Source organism: Motacilla alba, chromosome 5 (genome assembly GCF_015832195.1).
Source record: "Motacilla alba alba isolate MOTALB_02 chromosome 5, Motacilla_alba_V1.0_pri, whole genome shotgun sequence".
Taxonomy (NCBI): Eukaryota; Metazoa; Chordata; class Aves; order Passeriformes; family Motacillidae; genus Motacilla; species Motacilla alba.
In genome coordinates, this window is record NC_052020.1 from 12,356,423 (window position 1) to 12,375,816 (window position 19,394).

Genomic DNA, 19,394 nt, shown 5'->3' on the forward strand with positions numbered 1-19,394 from the left:
GACTATCAGCAGTGGGTAATAATCAGAGGGCTGAATCAGCCCAGGAAGTCTCTCAGTGATATTTTGTACCTGGGCCCCAGGGAGGCAACAGACCTCTCTGTGGGATGGGTCTGGTCGACATATGGGGCCCTCAGTTCCCTTCAGAAGGGAATCACCCACTACGATTACCCTTCTTTTCTTCTTGATGTTAGAGGTAATGATCCATCTTACAGATGAGTCATAATTGGGGGGCTCAGTGGGCAGACAATTTTCTTCTAAATCATCTAGTTGGGTCTCTAGATCCAAGACCTCATACCTATTCTGAAGTGGCACCATGTGGGAGGCGGCCTGAGGGAAGAAAGCTGGGGAATGCCTTGGGAGACAACATGTGTATAGTGCAAACTCACATGTCAATCACCATGTCAGTCACCCACTCCCCACTCCCCTGTTCCAGAAGGTTCCTTGGTTCTCTGTTCCCCATTGGTCCCAAGGTTGGAACCACTCCTACCTCCTTCCCCTATTGGTTCGTGTTGTGTCACCCCACCCTGGCTCCTCCCCAAACCCCGCCTACCTCCCCTGAGTTTATATACCCGGACCCCACCCACTGTCAGGGCTTTTTGCCTCTGCTCCCCTTCAGAGAAGGTTGTGTCCCTGCTGCTCTTTACTTTCTCCCTCAATAAACCTCTCTGGATCAAGCAAGCAAGAAGCCCTCCTGCTCTTCATTCTGTGGTGAGGCTTTTACATTACGACATCCGGGCTTGGGCGGAAGGTGGGCTGAGGGTGGTACCAGACAGCTTCGTGGAGGAGACGCTCTCGGAGCTAGAGGTAGCCTGGCAGCATCGGCCCAAGGAGAAACAGCAACCCTGCAGCACCTGGCTGGATAATGGAGATGGGGAGGAGTTTTTGTTATTACCTCCCCGAATGGGGACCCATTTCCACTCCTCTTCATCTACCAGGTGCCCTTCTATTGCCTGAGAGCGGGAGGCATATAAGTCCTCAGTCCCTCGGTCAGAGGCCTCCCTTAAAGATGTAAGGGCTGAACTCCACCAGTCTATTTCTCTTTCACTTTCCCTTTCCCTGATACTCCTTAACCTTTCAACTTCCTCCCTAAGCTCAGCCACCAGTGAAAGGAAGTCGTTCACCTGTTCACACCACAGGCAGGTCTCCTCCACAACACTCCCTGAAGCCACCAATAAGCTCAAACACTCTGGGCACGGATGGGTCTGTATAGACACGTCCTTTTTGGAGGGCTCGACTTGCTCACTTACACTTATACCAGCCACGGTTTTTGACCGTGTAGAAACCATTACTAACAGACACCTCAAACACGACCAGGCAGCGGAAGAACCTCAAACAACACGGAGGACTCCTTACTAGCAAGAAAGCTGGCAACCCTGCCTGCGTGAACTGCCTTGTACACACCCTAAAGACTCACCACACCCCTGTTTACCCACTCCTGTTCACCACACTCCCCAGAGACCTCTTATAATCAGCCTCTCACACACAGTTAGCTCCATCCTTGGTCCTCACCGAGTCACAAGAAGGACCAGCCTTCACCTTATAACCTCTGTCTTGCTTTATATATATTACTGTATTCTAAAACTTTAAACTAAGGTTTCCACCATGTGATATTACACACTTCTATTCAAACTTCACATCCATAATCCCAGTTCTATCAATCAATTTTGGAAGCCTTCTCCATGGCCTCAGGTCAATTGCAGTGTTCTCTTGGGGGTCAGCACAGAAAGTCTGAAATTCTCAGCAACCAGGGTTCTAACATCAGAACACTGCAATGCTTCCCCATAATTTTTCAGTTGCCCCTGATAAAGGTCCTGAACCCCCTGTATAATGTCAAATACCCTCTTTTGTCACACAGCAGATCCAGACATCTAGAAGACTAATGAAGTGCAGTAAGATTTTTCAGTGCTAAAGCTATATTCTACATGTTTTGGCTGGTTGTGATATCCATATATTTGAAACTGGTGATTTAATCTAAATAATGTTAAATTGGAAGTGCAAGGTTAAACTTTTAGAAAGGAAATAATTACCTTGTGCACACAGTAGTCAAATCATTCCCTCCCTAATCCTGAGTGCTGGATTTACTTTGAACTAGGGATAGAGAACTCATTACGGAAAATTTCAAACCAGCTAGCAAATTGTGGGTTCAGAAGTATCTCTAAAGTAAACTGATGAACGAGATCATCAGAAGATAAGAGGTGTGTGAGAGACATTGATTTCTTTATGGCTGGCTGCAGAATATTAGGAATATTCACAGTGCTCTGCCTTAGAAAGTAGCTTAAAATCCAAAAAATTTGATGAACACCTGTGGTTGCTGAACATCTTATTTTACCTCTATTTTAAAATCTCTCTGTCAAAACATAACTTTGAGGTTATAACAGTGGTCAGTTGGGTAAAAAGATTTTCTTTCATGTAGCAGTTAAAACATAAAAAATTTTTGGGTTCATTTTAGTGGCACCAAACTAAGCATGATTGGTATTTACAGGTATGTTTTACTTTTCCTCTTCTTTATGTCTAATACAGAATCAGGCCTTGTTTTGATATTATAAATCACAGTACTTTTTTTATTGAGTGCGTATAGATAGTTTGGTTTTAAAATAATACAGTTAAACTTCCAATGAACAAAGTGAATTCCCTGATTTAATATATTTAAGAGCATAAAGAGTGAAAGGTAATATCAGTGTCTCCATTCTATACTAGGCACAGGGTGAGTTTCTTATCACTCTTACCATTACATTACAGTTAATCTGCCTTTCCTATGTTTACAGAGTTTTTTATTAATTTTGATAACTGAGATATATAATATGGCTTTCAGGAAGCTGCTTCAAATTTATTTCTGCTTCACAAAGTAATTACAATCACTTGGCCAAGTTCTACACTTGTTTACAGTCTGTCTAGTCCTTATGAGTTACATGGACCTTTCATATCTATTGCATAGGTATGTTTATAACAGAAGACACAGAATCTTCATATGAGGAAACATAGTAACTATTTTTAATAATTATTTTGCTGTAAAATATTTTGTTTCTCTTTGATTTACTGGCCAAATAAAGATAATCAGTGTGAAATTTAACATAGGTATTGTATTTATGGGATTTAGGTTTTCAGCCTAGTTTGGGAATTTATTTTGGGTTCTTTTATTTTCTATTTAATAGCACCAGTTTGAAATTTTTCTTGGCTGAGTCTTTTCTTTGGCAGCTCAGGTTTCCAGTGTTGGCTGAATTTGTCAGTCTCCATGATCACAGAATGGTCTGGGTGGGAGGGACCCTAAAGATCATCTTGTTCCAAACCCCCTGCCAAGGGCAGGGACAGCTTCCACTAGACCAGGCTCAGAGCTCCACTCAACCTGGCCTTAAACCCTTCCAGGGATGGGGCATCCAGAACTTCTCTGGGCAACCTCTTCCAGTGCCTCACCACCCTCACAATAAAGATCTTTGTGTGGTTTGAATTGCTGCTTATTGGTGTGCTTTGATTTCAATTTTTTTTAACTTAGTTTGTTTTTTTTCTTGTATATTTTTTTGGTTGTTGTCTTTGGTGATCAGCTCTTCTTTATGAAAGTAAGAAAAATTGACAGGAAGTGATCAAAATAAGACAGATAAAGGTTTAGAACACAATGCTGAAGGCTTTTCCTGGCTTGAAGTTTGAGATAAGGTTCTTTGGGGTTTTTGTTGTTGTTTTTTGTTTGTTTGTTTCTTTGGTTTTTTTTAATAAGAAATTGTGGTAAGGAGGAAAATACTGGAAATTGGATCTTAATTTGTAAATTACAGTCACATTGCCTACTGAGGTATTACTACTATTTCTCTAATTTCCTTCGGGGTATACTAAGGAATTTATGTTAAAAAACCCCAAACCCATAAGTCTCAAAATTATAATAAAAAACATAAGAGCAGCCATTACCAACTGGAGGCCTATTGCTAGTGCAATTCTACTTTTCCACTGCTGTTTTTTCAAAGATTGCCTCCTTTATTTGTACATTGGTGTTACTTTGGTCTTAACATTGACAACAAGGGTTGAAGTACAGACAGAAATATTGCATTAAGAACTGAACTTTAGTAGCTGTAGATTTTTCTTATATACAAAATCTTTTGTTTGTGTGCTATTAGTATCCTGTCAGTGCCAGAGGTTTGCTTTTCTGGAACAGCAAGAATAAAATCAGTGTGAAGTCTATGAGAGGTTAAAAAGGCAGTTTCAATCCAGATGAATGAAGTATATGCAATAGAAGAAATATTAGGAAGAGAAGACCAAAGCTGGGGAAACAAAAAGGCAAAAGGTAGGAGAAAAAAAGCCAAGATGTAAAAAGATATTATTCAGGTAATAATGAAACAGGAACCATTGAGATAAAATTAAATAGGGATTAATTAACAAATTAACCCAGTGTTGCACTTGGGCATTTGGGGTAAAGTCAGTATGTAATTTAAAAAAATGATCTAATTTAATTAATATTAGGCAGTGAGATGCAATGTGGTTCCTAATTAAGTGTTACAGCACAAAATTCTGGAAAGCATATTAATCCTGCTTGTTTGTTTGTTTAGAGTTTTGGAAGTCTTAAATAGATGCACACTGTCTAGTAGGTCTGAAAAATCCAAGGATGGATTGTTATTGTTTAAACTTGTTTCCTGTGGGGAAAAGCTGAGTCCCTATTTCTTGGTTTGTATCAAGGACTAGAAGAAAAAAAAATCTTGTGAAGTAGGCAGCTGAATGAAATGGAATATTAAATCATAGCACAGATAAATCTGCTTTACAGTCTAGTCTGAGTACTCCTGCTAAGTGAGTTCATTTGGCCTGTGTGTGTTTAACACAGCTGAACACAAGGTCTCATGTCTAGGAATTCAGGTATATTAGTCACACTTAGGAAACAAGAGACCTTATAATAACGTAATAATATTGCCTGAAGTAGCAATACTGAACTTTCGGGCAGTAATTGCCCAAGATTTGGGGGTTTTTATAGTTCATTCAATATTTTCATAAATGCATTTTCATTAGTATTTAAATACCCCTAGCAGCCCAATAGAAAGGGATACTGCAAATTGGATCCATACTCAGAAAACTTGAGGTCTGTGGGTGGGACAAGTGGGAAACACAGATTTCAAATGTTACTCCACAAAAAGGTGTTTCAACTCCACATCTTCTCCTTGCTGCCTCACTGACCCAGTGTGGCTCACAGTTTAGTGACAAAGTTTGGTGACTTGGGTGGTGTAAACACCTAAAATTCCAATCTTTGCTGTTAAATTGGCTTTGTGTAAGCATGGAAAGCACAACATATACAGCCTCTGAGTGTACAGGCTGCCTTTCAATTATATGTGTTTTAATTATAGCTTTAATACACCACTATTTGCAGGTCCCGAAGGAGAAAAAGGCTAAAAATCTATGTTGTTATGCATTTCAGCTGTACAAGCATGTGCACTTGTCCTTCTGCATATGATTTCCACGTAAACAAAGATGGAAATGTGTGAATGTCATTTAAATATCTTGGTGTTTATAAAATCAATATGAAAGCTTAAAATTAAAGGGTTAAAAAGAAACAAGCATCTTTGTGAACTAAATTTATTTTGGGTTAACCCTATCATTTTCTAGTTGAATAAGTAGAATAATGTTCATCTTAAGTTGTCCATAATCAAATTCTGATTTTCACCTTTTATTGCTTAAGGTGTCCTGTTCAGCACTACTGAATTCTGTAAATACAGAGCTGTTCTGGCTCCACTTCATGTTCATTTTACAGATTTCAAATAGAATTTTCGTGTCATGCTGCATGTGGGACAAAATCTCATGTAAGTTGGATGAAAACTGGGAGAAGGAAAGGCGAAAAGTGTTTTAGAAAGAAAGATGTACACAGGCAGGTCAGTCCAAGTGAGTCAGCTCTTGAAGAGGATGATTTTTAAATTGACCTCCTCTTTCAGGTATTAAAATGCTTGTCCAGAAAGTGCAGGGAAAGACGGTGGAAATAAGGAATGGTTGCCAGGAACAAAAACCACTTCTTTTTTTTTTTTTTTTTTTTTCAAAATTAACTATGAGTTAAGATGCTGTGTTTGAATAGGAGTTAATCACACCTAATGCTGGTGCTTGGATACTTGCTGAAGTCTCTTTTCTGTGTTGTAAACCCCATCCATTAAAGAAAATGCCCACTGGGAAACAGAAACCAGCCAGATGTCTGAAACTAAGATCAGAACAAAACCAGAAGAAAAAAACTGCACTGGTTCTTCACAAAATTGAGCAATTGAACAACTTGAGGATTGGAGTTATGGACTTTTTAGTTTTATTTTCTGTTTCACAAAGAAACTCACCCATAATGAATAGCACTGATTTGACAAAAGTTAATGAGTGGAGTGGATAAAAGCTAGAGATGTCTATTTTGCATTACAAAACATTTTAATCTTGTTTTTTTTTTCCTGATTTGGAGCAAAACCAAATTAAACATTTAATGTTTCAGAACTTTTCATTATATGAGGATATCATGTAGAAGAAAGGCTGCTTTTTTGAAAATGAAATTTTCCCCTCTGTGTGTATTTTTCAGTTGTGCCTAACTTTTATTATGCCTACAATATTTTACACCATCAAGAATCAAAATATTAAATTAATTTGCTATATTTACATATAGCTCATTTAAGGACAGCTGCTTTTCATTGAATGCTATTTGAAACATCCCTGCTATTGAGATTTCTGCATCTTGTAGTACACTGGAAAATTTTGAGTATGAATTAATCTTTATTGATATAAAGTTTCCAGAATAACTGAAAAAAGTTTGACATGATAGCATATGCTCAAATATTTCAGACTAAAATTTTTAAAAAGTAAAAAAATTAATATTTTTGTGGTTTTTTTTTAAATATAGACAAATAAAACATTTCCCCTGGGAAAGATCACTTACATATATGGGAAAATAAATCTAAGTCAAAACCTGTAAAATGTTATCAGGGAAAAAAGCTTTAGTTGGCATTAGTGGAATTTCCTGACTGAAACTTTCAGTACGTAATTAGGACAAAAGCAATTTATATTTGGATGCTTATAGTGTCAATAGATGTCCTCTTTGGAATGTTCTCTGTAGAAAAATGTTTGAAATGTCTGCATAAAATAAGAAAAAATAGTGCTGTCTAGCTGTGGATAAGTTACAGTCCTGGTGCAACTCTCAGTCAGTAGAATACCATTTCTACATTACTCATGGAAATAGTTTCAGCTTTGAAAGGTACCATCATTTCAACCTCTGTGTAGATAGCAAAAAGCTAATCACATGAGTTAAAAGTATTGGCAAATTAATATCTGGCTGCACAAATCATAAATATCTTGACATCATAGGTTTAAATGCTTTCTACAATCAATCCAATGGCTTAGATTATTTACCTTATGAGTCCCACAAGGAAAAGAGAGCTGAAATACCTGTACCATAATATTTCTCATAACTGATTAATGTTTGCCCAGGGAATTACATGATGTTCAGTGTATTTATTTTTTGCTACTTCTAGTGCTAGGTAGAATTTTCCATAAAAGATAAATGTATTCTTGGTCCCTCAAGCAATACAGAAGGAGTAGCTAATATGTGTGTGTTACAATAGTGTGTAGCCACCCAGATGTATGCTATGTTTTCTATTTTCCAAATGAATTTTTGGAGTCACTTGGGTTAACAGGAGAGCTAATATTTCAAGAAGAGTTTAAACAAACTGGTTTGTTAATTTTTCCCTGGGGATCAAAAGCGGGAAATGGGGAAATGGCTAATAAGAGCAACCTAGAGCTAGTGATATTGTGCTGATAGAAGGAACTGAATTAACTCAAATGTGGCACGTTGATTTAAGATGCCTGTGATGTATTACTGAATGTGTTCTTGCCCTGCATATACCATTGGAAAACAAACTGTGCATTTTATTACTGTACATCTTAAGACCTTAGTAAAAACTTAGCCAAAGCAAACTTATCTTTAATGTCATGTGGGTATTTTCTCTAAGATGAAAAGACTTGAAAATACAAAAGAATTTGTAGGAAGAAAGTAATGTACATGAATGGCTGCTCTGATTCTTTCTGATCTGTGAAACTTCCAGGGTTTTCTGATAGTCCCTTGCACATCTTTTTCTGAATGAGGCCAGTGTTTGCAGAAGGAACCTGGGGAAGAACTGTTTCTGCAGTGGTTTGGTCCTCTCTGGAGGAAAAAGAAAAGGTATGTGAACAGGGAAAGATCCCCATATGCTTCACAATCCCCCTGGGACTTTGTAGATCTTTGCACTGCAGGCTGGATGCAGCCACAGCGAACCCCCACCATGCTGCTTCCAAGCACATGGACAGAGTCCAATGCTGTCTGGCAACATGCCCCAGAGTCCAAAATATGGATAGCTGTCACTCAGCATGACTAAGTTCAGTGGGCTGGCCCTGGCTGGATGCCAGACACCCACCAAAGCCACTCTGTCACCCCTCAGCTGGACAGGGGAGAAAATATGACCAAGGTTCATGAGTTAAGGTCTCAGATCACTCACCAAATACCATCACAGGCAAAATGGACTCAAATTGGAGATATTAAATGAATTCATCACTAGCAAAAGCAAAGCAGGATAATGAAAGTAAAATAATTCTGAAAAACACCTTCCCCACACCCATCTGTCCTTCCCAGATTTACTTCCTCCTGCAGTGGCACAGGGAAACAGAGAATGGGGGTCACACTTTGTTTCTGCTGCTGCTCAGGGAGAGAAGTCCTTCGCCTGTTCCAGCATGGGGTCTCCATGAAGTTCTCCATGGACTCCTCAAATGTGAGTCCATCCCACAGGTGGCAGTTCTCCATGAACTGCTGCAGCAGTAGCCACTCTCGCACTGGGTGCAGTTCTCCAGGGACAGGCTGCTCCAGCTTGTGTCCCCCACAGGGTCACAAGTACTACCTAAAAACCTGCTCCAGCATGTGCTCCTTACCCAGGGGTCTGCAGGTCCCAGCCCAGGTTTCCCAAGGGTTCACAGCCCTCTTCGGGGCATCCACCAGCTCTGGTGTGGGTCTCCTCCATGGCTTGCAGGGGCACATCCCCCTCACCAGTGCAGGGCAATCTCAGCTCCAGTGCCTGGAGCACCTCCTCCCCTTCTTCTCCACTCACCCTGGTGTCTGCAGGGCTGCTCCTCTCACATATTCTCACTCTGCTCTACCTGTGCCACAATTATATCTGCGCAATAATATTTTGCTTTTTAAATGTTTTATCACACATTAGAGGCCAGCATTTCTGATAGGCCCAGCCTTGGCCAGCAGCACGGCTGTGTTGGCCCAGCTGGGAATGGCTCTGCTGGACAGGAGCAAGTTTCTGGCAGCTTCTCACAGAAGCCACCCCTGAAGTCCTCCTGCTACGAAAATCTGGTCATGTAAACCCAGTACAGTAAGGTTAATGGACATAGATTTCTTACCAAATGCAGGGGAAAAACAGAAGGAAAAAAATCTGTATAATTTCTTTTCTTCTACTTCAATTATAAAACAACAACCTGATATTTCTTTTACTTATAGATACTATAATCACCTATATATGTGCTAAAAGTATGACTAAAGTATTGCCAAGCCATGATTAAACCCTTATTTCTGTTCTATTTTCCATTATACTAAGAATAGGAAGGCAAAGTTAAGTGGCCATGTTGACCCCTGCTTCAGCCCACAACTTAAAATTTTAGAGCCCTGTTTTTGTGAGTCACTTTGTCTTGTTTCACAAGTGACATGCTTACTGTGTTTTTTCTGTCTTTTTCAGCCCTTTGACAATAAAATTTGTGTTTATTTAGAGAAGAATAAAAACATCACGGCAAATCCAAGCTACTTTATTCCCAGATACTGCAATCACGACCTTGGAGTTACTTACCCACCAAGGAGGAAGGACTGGCCAGGAGCTTGTCTTAACTCATCTGATGTGCCAGGGTGAATCTGGAAGATACAATTGATACTAAGCAAGAGGATAAGAAGGAGGGTCTGAGACAGTCATTGCTGGTCACTGAAAAATAGTGTCTTATTTGGATATCCTGCAAAACATAAAATATTTTTAAATAGAATCTAAGAGTCAGCAAGGCTGATAACTAAAATTACAATCAGGTACAAATTATTCTTGTTTTGTTTTTGTCAGTGGCTGTGATTTTAACTGCAGTGATCTGTTACCTCGTTTATACTGTTCTTTGTCTCATTGTAATTTTGGCTAAATTAATGGGAGAAAGAGAGAATCTTTGACTTCTCTTTTTGGGCCTGTATGCTGAAAGAAGGATAAGATTGCAATTTTAGTAATGCAATTTTTTTTATTTTCAAAGCTCTTGTTGGACATAGGAAGGTGTCTTTTCCGTAAGGGCTTAATAACTCATCTAGCTAAAATATTCATTCCACTCATATTCACCCAATTTCTCTGATATTTTTAATCCTATGGGTAGCTCCTTAACAAAAGTTCTACAAGTGAGTCTGAAACAAATACCTTTCCTGATATTAATATATATGCCTTCAAGGCCCTTAGGAGTTATTTACATCAACCAATGATAGGGGCTTCTCTGTATAGCCTGAAAAAAAACCAGAAAAAAAACCAAATACCCCGTGCAGGATTTAGCCTCTTTTACATCTCACCACCTGGCTTACAAGGTTGTATATCTTTCAGCTGAATCATTTATGACAAGAGAAGCTGTTAAAGTTTCTTTTGCAGATTGTTTAGATGTGGCTGCCAATGAAAAGACATTAATAAGTTAGCTATTGCAGCTGTGCTTGGATGGACCCAAGGCACTTTCAATTTTGCTATTATTCAAAAAATCTGGCAATTCATTTTTTTTTCCCTGTATGTGCTCTCGAGCTGGGCTCTTCAGGTTTGTCTGGTTCCAGAGCTGGTTTGGATTTCCATTTGTTTAGAGACAGCCTTTTGAGGAGGGTGCTGGGGGGCTGTTTGTGCGGAGTGTTGAGTGACAGGCTCGTCACACGTCAGGCTGCAGCAGGGCAGGGGCTCTGGTGACAGCAAGGCTTCGCCAGCCAGATCTGCACTACCCAACTACCCAGACAGGGCTCAACGAACTCCTTTGCTGCTTTTCTGCTGTAATTCTTAGGGTTTCCTGTCTTGCCCAGCTGACGAGGCAGAATAGAGCTATTTATGTGTGTGTGTGTGTGATGAAGAGCACAGTCTAAGCGTATTCATTAGGTCACATTTCAGTGACAGAAAGCTAAGGTAAACTCTGCTGAAATCAGTGTAAAGTTTAACAACTTTTTGCAAGTTACCTAAGCAGCAATTCCATAATTTTTTTTTTGGTGTCTAAGTACTGCTTTGAATGTCCTGCTATAGAATGCAGAGGTCCCTTGAAGTAAAAAGTTGTCACTGATCAGCATTACTATATCATGAATGTTTGTGAGAGCTTTTGTGGTTTTTGCCAGAATGAATATTTAGTAAGAGATACATTACTCACCTGTATCTGGTAATACATCTGGATAAAGGTAACAGAAAAATATGAGAAATATGTCAGCATGATTTATCTGCAGAAAAAGCGCAGTGAAGCTTTTCAATGCATGCACCAGGAGCTTCTCTAGAGAGGATGTACTGCTTATTCATAATCATTTGACTAGAGAAATGCAAGACACCCTTTACATCCTTTTCCCTGGCAGGGTTGTTTCCTACTGGTTATATTCCTGTACTCTGTTTAATTCTGCCACCTTGATGACTCCTGGAAAAGGCATTGCAGTACCAAGCAAACACAGCAGCTCCTGTTAGCACAATTTCCAGTAGTCAGTATGAGATAATATTTTCTGACCAACCTAATTTTGCCAAGTAAAACAAGTTTTTAATATCTTCCTTATTGTTCTGCATTTCTCCCTTCTCCTAACTGCTCCACTTCTATTATCACTATCGAAATGAAAAGGAAATTATGGAATAGAAAGAAAAAAACCCAAAATTTTAGAATCATCCAGCCATCACAGAAAAAGACATAGCTCCTACAAGTTTACAAAAACCTCCCCGTAATTTTTAAGCTATGAGGAATTAAATTTACAGTCTAATAAATGCACACAGCAATCACAAAGTTTGAGCATCAGTACATGCGCTGTAGAAGTTAATGATTTGCTTAAAAATTGTACTGGTAATGACCTGATATCAGCTTTTTGAGTAATTCAGTTTCAGAAGGATGTAGGGGTTTTTAACTGCAAAACTCAGACTTAATTATTAGATGTGATTTACATCCCAGCACAGGCTGTGAGAAATGTTTATTATGAAACTTGTAGCCGTAAAATTTTAATTATACACTGAAAAAAAATCAGGTTAAGCGCAAGCAAACATTTAAAAAGATTCACTGGTTTCTTTGTATCTGGTCCCATTTTAAGATGAACCACTGAAACATTTGCATCTTGCTATCAAATCAAATCACTGAGACAGTACAATGCTGATGTGCAGGGGACAGGTCATGGAACTCAGACTCAGGCTGAAGTGGGGTGTGCTCAGTTTGGCTCCTGGCAAATGATGCCAAGGGATCTGGTCATCACTCACAGGGATTCTCCCTGGCAAGGGCCACTGTGGAGAAAAGAGAAAGGAATCTTGCGTGATTCAATGTGAATCAAGTAAAATGTGCTTATTGTGTCTCTAAACATTGTGTTTTATTTCTTATCCTGGTCTACACAGTCACACATTATTTGATTGGTTGCTCCATTTTTTAATGTATTTCTTGATTGGTACCTCTATTTTGTCTATGAGGCAAAAATCTTTTCCTTAATCTAAATGGTAGATGCTGTAAATGTCATTTCACTGGGGTTGGCACCCCTTTGTTTGTCACTAACTTTTCTGCTTCTTTCTTCTTGCAACATCATCTTTATGTCTATAAAGATGAATGTAGCTTTATTATAAAGATGACTCAGTTCTTGAGTTCTAGAAGGTGAAGTTGTTTCATTCAGTACATGTTCATTTTCCTGTAAATATAACCCTACAGGCCACTGAGAGCAGTTGCCAATTCTTATTGCACTGCAGTAAGCACTGTTGCACTGTACAGCACTGTTGATGTACCTACCAACAATCCTTCCTGGGATTTTACCAGCTGAATGTTCCAGGCATACCCCTGATGTTTCCCAAATCTGCTTTCAGAGGTTGATAAATATATCTGGAGAGTTTTCTTTACTTGGATATGCTTTTTACTTGATGGAATTTTTGGTTTTTTGATGCCTCCTTTACGTTAGCCTAAATAGTGCAATTTTTCTTTTAAAGAACTCTGAGCACTGTATTTGATATTTTTATCATTATTTTCAAGGGGAATGTTAAAATAAGACAGGAAAAAACAGAAATATCCTCTTCCACCTCAGAAATAAAAGCAATAAATGTCTATGGCCTGCTAATACTCTGATAACAAAGATTAAGTCTTTTTAATATTGACTTCATCTGTGGTTATACCACATTTGACACAATTATCTTGACAAATTACTATTAAATAGAAAAGTTTTCTGTACAGATGTTTCTTTGCTGGCTTGTCTGTTAGCCTGGCTTTTATTTATCTATGCTGTTCATCTTTGTGATGCATTTCAAAAGAGCTAAATTGAATATTTTTGCTCAACTAGACTAGGTTCTAGGAAGTGTTATCCTATGGCTACCTGTCCTCAGTGTGTGTCAGGTGATACAAATCACCACAGTATGCCCTCCATTAATTTGAAACATTTGCCCTGATGTCTCCTGGAAAGACTTGGTGCATCAGAAAATTAATGTATAAAGATTGTACCTGTTGAAAAGCTTTTTGTTCTTCACTTAGAAGTCTTTATAGGTCAAAAGAAAATAGATTTAAATGCTCCCTACTCAACTGTAGTACTTAAAGTGCTAGTCAACCCCTGGTGGGTGCCTTTTACACCCTCCTGAGTGCTTTTCTTAAATTGATCTGGTACTGGCTCTTCTTGGAATTTTTTCATGTCATTGTAGTTGGCAGTAGCAGACTGAAATCATTGATGGTGTTTTGTGGCTAAAATTACCTGCAAAAAACTGTTCAGAAAGGATTATTTTTACAGAAAGTAAAATTGGGTTGAATGTAGTTTTCTGATGAGGTTCACAAGGTTTGATTTCTGAATGCAATTATTTGATAAGACACATGAGAGAATAGGCAAATATCTAAAAATAAGTTCAAAGAAGTAAAGAAGCAGAAGAAAGTATGAAATATTAACTGATATTTTTACACAAATGGAATGAAAAATATTAATCAACACAGAGCATCTCAAATAAATACTCAAAAATGTTTGCAAGGAGAAAATTTGTCACAAGAATCAGACAGATGATATGAAAAATTCCTGTTTGTTTTTATTCAAAGCCACCATTTGCAGAATCATCTAATTACTTAGAAGCAACTGCAGCACAGCACATTTACACATTATTTTTCTCCATCTTCTTTTTTGCCAAAAAACATAAAATCCTCCAGCTATACTTACATTTCTTTTCTTTTGCCTTGTTGATTACATACTCCAAACAAAGATCAGAGTTTCTTTGTGTTAGGTTTATACAGACATAAAAAAATATGAATGTAATGTCTCTCCAAAGATATTGTAATTTTATCACATAATGAGAACAAGAGTAAAAGAAAATTTTGGAGACAGATAATTTTTGGGAGTCTCACTGGGAACCCTGGAGTAAATATAGAAGTTGTAGAAGATAAACTAGGAGTAAGAACTAGGCACCTATTCTTATGTGAAAGTACTTGAAATAGTAATGGCAACAATAGGAGCCATCTAAACCATATCTAATTTATTTATGTGAGTATATTTTTATTCACCATAGACTGTATTGAATAATAGACTGAGAATTATACTGTATAGATAAAAATCCTGGTCCTAGTACAGCATCTGAATCATTGTTGATGGTCTTAAAGATGAATGTCGCAAAAAGGAACAGAAGAATTTGAGGGCATACAATTATAACTGAAAGGAAAAAAGAAAAAAAAAAGAGTAGATTGGTTTTGGAGTCCCAACTTGAGATTTGCTGCTGCCAAATCATAGAAGGAGACATGTTTTTCACTTGTAAACTGAGCAAATTTGAGCTGTAAGTGCATAGGAGACACATATAAACCCATGATGATTTTTGAAAGTGCATAGCTTTGCTTTAATGGGAAATAGTTGATATAGCTGGGAAAAAATATCCTCAGCAGTATTTCAAATGTAGGACTGAGAAAGAGTGCTCTCATGGTAAGAGTTACTGCTCTTTGTTTTCTTCTTCTGTTCATTCTAATATTCTGGAGTTTGACTAAATTTATGTGTATGTTCATGTTCATACATACACATATATATCATAATAAATGCATGTCAAATTTTATTATCCTTTAAAAGAAAAGCAGAGCAGGAATGCCACATTATGATGGCTTTGTTAAGAGACAGGATATTTCAGTTCCAAGTCCTTAATTAACCTTGTGTTCTTAGGCAGTACTTATTTGTGAATTGATGACAGTCCTACTCAACACAGAGCCAAGACTTCTTTCCTTCCTGGAACTGGTGTGATGAGAGAATCCAGGTCACTGTGACACAGCAGGGCCAGTCCTGGGTATGCTTTGAACCTGGCACTTCACTCCTAACTGGCCCTCACTGTCCAAGGTCAGGATTCCTGACAGTGCCGGACAAAGCAGAACATTCCTTCCACCTTTTCTTTATCATCTTTTAAAACATTTTTTTTTTTTTGCAGACTGCTTTGGACCATCTCTTCCAGCACAGGGGGAACATAACTTCTTGCCCAGATCCTGTACAGACTTTACCATAGCAGAATTGTCACTCCTTATTGCAGTCATTTCCCTACAGCCCAAACAAGAAGCAGCAAAATTAATTTGGTTTTACCCCTGTTGCCCACCTCAGAGGAAAAATTGAGAAGATAAATCTTTTAGGATGAGTAAGAAGTGCATAGGCTAAAAAAGGAACTGTGAGTTTTTCCAGGTGCTTATTTCTGTGCACAGTTGCAGAATGTTTGTTTAAAGTATAAATTTTTTGAAGCAAATAAGAAGTCATCCCATGAAAAGGCAGTTGTCTATGCTGTAGAGGAATATACAGCACAGCCATAATTTGGCTCGTCAGTACTGTATCAAAAAGTCTCCATAATTGCTACAATATGCACTTTGCACAATTTCAATGTGTTGAATTTTTGTCATTTATTCTAAAACTAATCCTCCTTTAAATGTTTCCTTTCTGCTAAAGTGAAATGAAGAATTCTTTCGTTAACACCATTAGCTTTTCATGGTATCTAAATCTCTTCTACCATGAGCATCAATACCACAGTGCTGCTGTCTCCAAGCAGTTCTGCATCAGTGCTTTCAGATGGAACATGACAGATACAGTAATGTTCTCCACACAAATTGCTCTCTACATATAGGCAACAAGCAAAATAACATGGAACATTCATTGCTCTGTGACTGCAAAAATTACAACTGTATTCATTGTATGCTGGCTCAAATGCCTGAGCCAATCATAATATACAGCAGTCATAGTCAATTTTAAAAGCCATGTTCTAAGAAACAGTGCACTATCTTGTTCCCATGGGATTCCTGGAAAAAAAGGATTTCAGTTGTAGACAAATTTCTTTCACTCTTCTTTTTTCTTAAAGCATGGAAGTGATAACTAGCTAAATATCTTTGTGTTACAAACTGGATTTTAGCCACTGATCTTGATTGTTACCAAAAAGTTGGACTTGTTAGTCTTGGAGGCCTTTTCCAGCCTGGGAGATTTTGTGATTCTATTAAATGGGTACATTTTTTAATGACAGTATGAGTCTTACCTTCCCTGGGTATTTTTTTAAATGGTGTAATATCATCTACTATTCTTTATTTTTAATGAAAATCTGCAAAGAATACTTTAAGCTGTAATAAAGGATATGATTTAAAGATACCTCTTAGAAAAAAGCTGTGTTATATATTATGAGTTAAATATATTATAGCAAGTTACATATTCTTGGTGTGCTTATATGGTTTACTCCTTTATACAGGTTTCTTTTGTTACATTTCACTTTACCAGGAAAATGCAATTAAAGTTGCTATTATGTTTGAGAAAATGAGGACAGTTTTGAAGCACAGAATGTAGAACTACTATTATTGAACAGAACAAAGTATTTTATAGAAACTTACTGAAACTCCGTGCAGTGTAAATCATGCATGCAAAGTTTAAGTTACTGCCCATTAATAATCAAAGAGTTTAGTAGTAAAGTTCTTAGAATCTCAGTCTACGAACACATCATAAAGGAAAAGGTCTGCTTCAGTTTCCAGACAATTTGACAGTCTGACTTAGTGACATTTTTTGTCTTTATGAAACTGTATTCTTGTCAGGCAAGAATCCTTGTCTATGATGGATCAAGTTTTCTTGTGGGAACTATGGACTGTTCGGCACAGAGCAACACAGGAATCATACCTGCTTGGCTCCAAGATATTTATTTTCTATCTGCAGAGGAATGGTGGGACCTGAAAAGGAAGGAAAGAAAACTCATTTGTAAAATTTTAAAAGCATTCATTAATGGATGGTGCATTTCTAACCCTGTCAATTACTTTTCCAATTTTCTTCCTCCTTAACTCCTTCAAATCATCACTCTTTGGTTCCTCATGCCCTTTCAAAAGTTTTCATAGGATTCCTCTGCGCTGTGATTGTCAGTCTGCCCATTACTCCTGTTTAGAGGAGGGGTTAGTAAACTAACCCCCTTTTATTTTTCCTGTTTCTATGACATTGTTTGATCCCAGAGTTTTGGCTGTCTCTGTAATATAGAGAGTTCCAAATCATATACCAGACATTTTTGCAGCTCAAATCTTCCAGAGCTAATCATTTTGCAAATATGTTCTCTGGGACATCTGCCTGCATTTCAGATGAGCACTCTAGAAATGACTGTCACAGTTTAAAGTGTTGCTGCTATTCTAATCCAGAAAAGGATAAAGACACTTTAAAGATTTAAGTGATGGGAGGTAACAAGAGAATAGTCAGCCTTGTACTCAATCAGTGATGGCAGTAGTGTCTTTGTGAATATGAGAATAAATAGCTCCTCTTTGACATAGAAGGGAAGGGCAAATTGGTAGAGAGATGGAGGATGCTGAAGATGATCTAAATTAGCACAGATATACCAGCATAACATTTGTAGCCACTTCTTGAGCTCCCTTGATGAAGGAAGACAAGTTTTTTTGTTTAAGATGCTAAAAGCATAGCAGCCAAATTTGTGGAAGTCATATCCTAGCAGTCAAGACCAAAGAAAGCAATCATTTTACCTGAAAGGATGGATTAGAGATTACTTTCTTCATGGTGCTGTAGAAAAAGGATTTGAAATATTTAGGTATGAGTTATCAAGGTGGATCTACAAAAATGTGAAAGTGGAGACCTGTCCTGGCTGTCTGTTGTGATCACGGTAATCCATGGAGGATACATTGAAAAGTGCTTATGGGAAGGATTAGGAGTCCCCTTGGATATGCTGAACCTTTTCCATTGTCTGAAATGTTGCTTAAAACAGAATTGTGGTCAAATCTACCTGTTCTGCATGTGTGATATCTTTAGGACATTGACTTTTGGAATTCTGTTGTTCAAAGTAAATCACAGAGCTACTGGAGAATGTCTGACAAGTCAAAATTGGGATGAGTTTTGGCTGTTGGAGCAGTCATCAGAGACATTGATAAGAATAGATTCAACTACATGAAAAAGACTGAAATATGGGCTGGAACTGGGTGTGAGAAATATTTAGGTACTGTGAACAAGTCGTTTGGTGAAAGAGAAGTCTGGCAGGAGAAGGAGAAACGGCAGCAGTTACCGGAGTACAAGTTTATTTTAAAAGAGGTCAGGTCCCTCATTTTTATCTCAAGAAACACGGCTGGAAGAGAAGGATGGATTTCTTGTTGGGAGGCTTAATTTTCTAAATGTAACAAATTGCATCTAAATCTAACCAAAAATTCGCTACTGCACCGCAACTTTTAAATAAATATTTCTGCTCCAGTCAAAAGCCTGCTTTATACAATCAGAGAAGCATTCACATTGTGTCTTAAGCCTTATTTTAGCTTGCCAAGTCAACAGGCTTTTTTTGTCAGGCACAAACAGTGGGTGGAAGATACCTGCCTAAGCATGGCTGCCTTTTGGGAACATCAGGGATGGGGATTGATGCTAAGAGACTGAATGAAACAAAACTCAGCAGTAGCTCTCCTCCTGAGCTCTGCTCCTTGGAGGTAAGCACAGCTACCAGAAATGGAAGGAAAAGGAAGAGCCAAACCCCAGCTGTCTGGTGTCATCTAAGCTGTTTGTGCAAGTGCATTTCCTCTTTGATGTTCTTGGCAATGGCAGCTAACCAGCTGGGACGTGTGTCAGCTTTTTCCCGGGAATGGAGGGGAGGAGGAACATTCATACACATACACTCTTGTCTCTGGTCTCTTTTGGGAAGCAGCAATTAACAGCTGAGAGGTTATTAAAAATTTCTTCCTAAATTGCATCTTATCTATGGCTTGCTCCTTTTTAAACAGTATAACAAATCTTGATGAGTGGCGGGGCTGGTTTCAAGACC

General features: G+C 38.2%; 1 long non-coding RNA gene across 3 annotated transcripts; it reads left to right on the forward strand.

Annotated features, from left to right (window-relative positions):
• The first annotated feature begins 591 nt into the window (after positions 1-591).
• LOC119702025 lies at positions 592-15,873 on the forward strand. Of its 3 annotated transcripts, none has more exons than XR_005257232.1 (4): positions 592-708; positions 8,025-8,140; positions 8,588-8,723; positions 9,690-15,873. It is a non-coding gene; the product is annotated as an uncharacterized LOC119702025 (long non-coding RNA). The 3 variants fall into 3 exon arrangements; XR_005257231.1 differs by lacking the exon at positions 8,588-8,723 and having other exon boundaries at positions 9,690-15,487; positions 15,576-15,873; XR_005257230.1 differs by lacking the exon at positions 8,588-8,723.
• Positions 15,874-19,394: the final 3,521 nt, after the last annotated feature.